The 4,015-nt window shown below is 37.4% G+C and overlaps 1 protein-coding gene and 1 long non-coding RNA gene across 2 annotated transcripts in view; one reads left to right on the plus strand and one right to left on the minus strand.

The window, feature by feature from the left end:
* The window catches only part of CNPY1 (canopy FGF signaling regulator 1), an 83,878-nt gene that overhangs the window by 52,395 nt on the left and 27,468 nt on the right, over positions 1-4,015 (plus strand). The gene's annotated exons all lie outside the window — the stretch shown is intronic.
* Positions 1-4,015, minus strand: part of LOC108785018 — a 23,803-nt gene that overhangs the window by 7,445 nt on the left and 12,343 nt on the right. The window contains exon 3 of the long non-coding RNA XR_001941107.1: positions 3,201-3,209. This is a non-coding gene — a long non-coding RNA (uncharacterized LOC108785018). The remainder of the gene's footprint in view (positions 1-3,200; positions 3,210-4,015) is intronic.

The raw sequence follows: 4,015 nt of genomic DNA on the forward strand, positions 1-4,015 counted from the left end.
GTGAAATATGACCGAACAGCAGATGTACAACCGCTATAACCAATACATGAAACACTAGGAATGAAAACTTACCACGGAGGTTCTTAAAATGTAAAGGTAAAATATGTGTGTGCAGTAAGTGCATATTTCGCGTTATTGTAGTATTTACCCAAAAACCATTTTCATACAACTTTTAAATTTTAGGAATCTTGTCCTTCCATAAATTTGCTATTGTACTAAAGGGTATCTATGGTCAAAAACTAAAAATAAATGTGTATTTCTATATTGAATTTCCAAAAGTTCTATACCACTCCTAATAACCATATCCATGTAGAAGTGTGTAAACGTACTTATTGAAGATGCCCATAGGATGTACTTCCTCAATGCACTGATAGTTTCACTCAGCCTTGTGAATATGCACATCTTGTGTCACAGCTCTCACAGAGCCTGCCTTCTGAACTGTAACTAAAGATCTGAACAATATAACTTTATCATTGCCTGATGGAAGCAATGAATTGTAGGCTATGTAGTCTTGAGAAATCAAGATTGCATCACATCAAGCAGCAGGAAAAGAGACGCAAAGCAAATCGAACTCCAAGAAGTGAAAGTGATGGGCAGACGAATGGCAATACTCACTACATAAAAGGGATTTTTTTCAAGTAAGCTTTGATTGCATTATCAAAAACAACTCTAGTATGTATTCCTATTACAATGCTGATGTTATAACAGGATAGTATATGCTGTGACTTTAGAACTACTTCAACTGTAGATATTGCTAGATTAGCCAAAGGAAGCTATCATTGCAGTCATTTTGATTAAATTGATATTAAGGGGGCTATTCACAAGCCGAGCCAAACTGTACAGCAGCCGAAGGCGGCCGAGCCGAAGGCATTTGCTTCGGCTCTACTGGCCGAAGTGTCAGCCGAAGTGGGGCAAACGGCCTCCCGAAGGCCGGCCTTTCGCCCCGCAAATGACAGCTGGGCAGAACCACCTGTGAACTCACAGCTGGCTCCGCCCAGTTGTAATGACAGATCAGCGTCCCCAAATGACCTGTGGATGCTGAACTGTCATTAAACAATAACAACTGGGCAGAGCCGGCCGTGACATCACCCAGTTGTCATTCATGGGCCGGGACCTGCTAGAAGAAATCAGCCATACTGTGCCGTAGTGAATAGCCAAACGTTGTTCAGCTCACTTCACTACGGCTCGGTTATTCACTTGACTGCCTTTGGCAGCTTTGTGAATAACTCCCTAAAATATCAGCTGTGATATGGAGTGTGTTGTTTGCAATGAGTCAACTGACTCATAGGGGGGGATTTATCAAAACTGGAGCAGATTTGCACTGCGGCCAATTAGTATGTCTCTCTCATTTTCAAATCTTACCTGGGCAAACTGAAGAGAGATGTTGATTGGTTGCCATGAGTAACTGCTCTGGATTTAGTTTGCTCCAGTTTTGATAAATTCCCCCCATAGACTTGCATTTGGTAGCACAAGCACTGTATATGCACTGGAAGGCAAGGAACCCGAGCTTGTATATACAGTTAGGAAACATGGCTGTCCCTATGCATATATACAAATTCAAATTATAAATAGAATATTTTTAAAACATTAATTATTGCTAATCAGATTATTTACACCAAGCTGCTTTCTTTTACATGGGTTAGGGCCGATTCAAAATGAATGGGCTGTGGTAATGCAGCACACCTCATCGTACAATAAATCACATTGCAGCAGTGTAGTATGGTGTGAATGGGGTACAAATGTCCTTTAATAAAAAGGATAAAGGAGTTCTTACTACTATAGTTCTGCTGTAGATATGTTAAGTGATGGAAGGAATCAGATGGGAGAGAGATTGTGGATTTGTTTTTATTACTGTATTGTCACCGTTATGCAAGATGTTTACTATTCCACACAGCAGATTTTTTATCATGATTTTCATACAAGTCAATCAGTTAAAAGTGAGTCTCCACTGGGGCACTAGAGGGCAATAACATCCACTCTGATGACCTGCACTGGGGGCGTTTTTTTAGCCAAGAGTTGACTTCACACTAAATTAGTTTACAGTTTAGTGTCTATACGGGAGAAAACTGGAATGCAGCATTTTTTTTCTTTTGAAATCTCAGAAAAAATGAAACCAGGACCAGGTGGCATCTGGAGGTGGGAGCGACCTAAGTGTAAAATGTAAGGTTCTTTAGCTAAGCCTTTTCAGCTTCGTGAAACTCTGATAAAGACCAGAGACCACATACAAAGAAGAAAGGAATGATTGTTGAAAAACATTCAAGGAGAGCAGCTAAACACACCAAAGTTATCCATAAGCTGCACTGACTAGGGTCAAGCCAGCATCAGAGCTTGTTAGCCCAGGTTACGGGAAATGTGATTTATGCCACCTGGTTCGTAGCGTAACCGTGTTTTCAGATGCATTTTTTTTTCCGATGGCAACCTCCATTAGTGAACTGTGACTTCATGGTTCTGTATAAATTCTGTCTACAGTTTCAGCGTTGTTTTCATTCTTCTGCAAGTGCTTTTGCTTCAGAACTCAGCTCTTCCTTCAAGAGTGTTGGGACTATTGCTTAAGTTGAGAGACAGTTTCAAGAGCACAAATCTGCAGCTGACATGCTATGGCAACATATAGCACTCTACCAAACTTCAGTACAACATGTAATACTTTCCATTTCATATACAGAATGAATATCACTTTCCGAAGTGGCAGCTGAAGCTGTAATCCTCCCTTTGTTTTCTAACATAAGCACAAATAATGCTACTTAAAGAACAATCACTATTATTTCTATAGTATGTCAATATATCCAAACCATTTTTAATTTTTTTAAATTAAGTTTCTCTCATTGTGCTATTTTTTAGTATTAGTATTTTTCACATTATTTTTCATCATACGCAAAACTTCAGGGACCCAGGGCCACATTATTTGCCATCATACGCAAAGGTTCAGGGACCCTGGTTCACATTATTTACCATCATATGCAAAGGTCCAGGGACCCTAGTTAAAATCAGATGTATTGTTGATTTTCAAAGTTAAAAATGTAAAAACTCTGCAACGAAGAAACCAACTTATTATAGCAAATTCTAATCTGCAGTTACTATGTATTTACTCTATTTTATTATTGTAATTTACTGTTAATCTGTATGTTTACGTCAAATATTCAGTGCAAGCAGGCTAAACTAAGAATATATGTGATCTGGAATATTTCAGAACCAAAAGCAACCGCAGCAGGCTACAGCAAAAAAACTTCTGGAGCTGCAATTCTGCAAAGAGGATACTGCTAAGTACTGACTGACAGGGTGTCCCACCTTTTGACACATTTACATTTTTTTCCAGTTTGGTAAATGTAAAAAAATAAAATCAACAACATAAAAAAATCAACAACACATGTAATTTGGGAAAGGGTACAAAACATAAGAAGTTTTCTTAACACATAGTGGAATCATATCCCTGCACGTTTTTAGCTTAGTAGCGTAAATCTTTATTCTGTAGCAGGAATTACAAACGTTTGCACATGTTTTGGTGATGTGATTTAACTTATCTGAATTTAAGATAGTCTTGTAATGTCTTAATCGGTCTTTATTTTTTCCCCCATTTTTTTACATGATTGCATTACATAATCTGATTTTAAAACGCATTTGCAACAGTGAAAATAGGGATAACATAATTCATTAACAGGTGATTTCAGTAATGTTTTCTGTACCAAAGATACAGACATAAAGATCAAAATGAAAATTTGTAGAACAAACATGATATTTATATAGGCTCTGCATTTACTAAAGATATTTGCTGACAGTTTACAACTGGAGCTCATATTCTTAATTTGATATGAGTCACGAATTTCAAACAATTCTTATACATGTTTGGCACAATATTCTATTGTTCATCATAAGTGACTAAATCATCTAGTATGAGTTTCATGGTACAAATTGCAAATTGTTAATAACTAACAAACTTTTGCGCATGTTTAGATAATGTTGCAATTAAATTAAGCAAAATTTGTCATGTTCAGCAGACGGCGATCAGATATTAGGAGAT

The sequence above is a fragment of the Nanorana parkeri genome, unplaced genomic scaffold (genome assembly GCF_000935625.1).
Source record: "Nanorana parkeri isolate BGI_ZX_2015 unplaced genomic scaffold, ASM93562v1 scaffold137, whole genome shotgun sequence".
NCBI lineage: Eukaryota > Metazoa > Chordata > Amphibia > Anura > Dicroglossidae > Nanorana > Nanorana parkeri.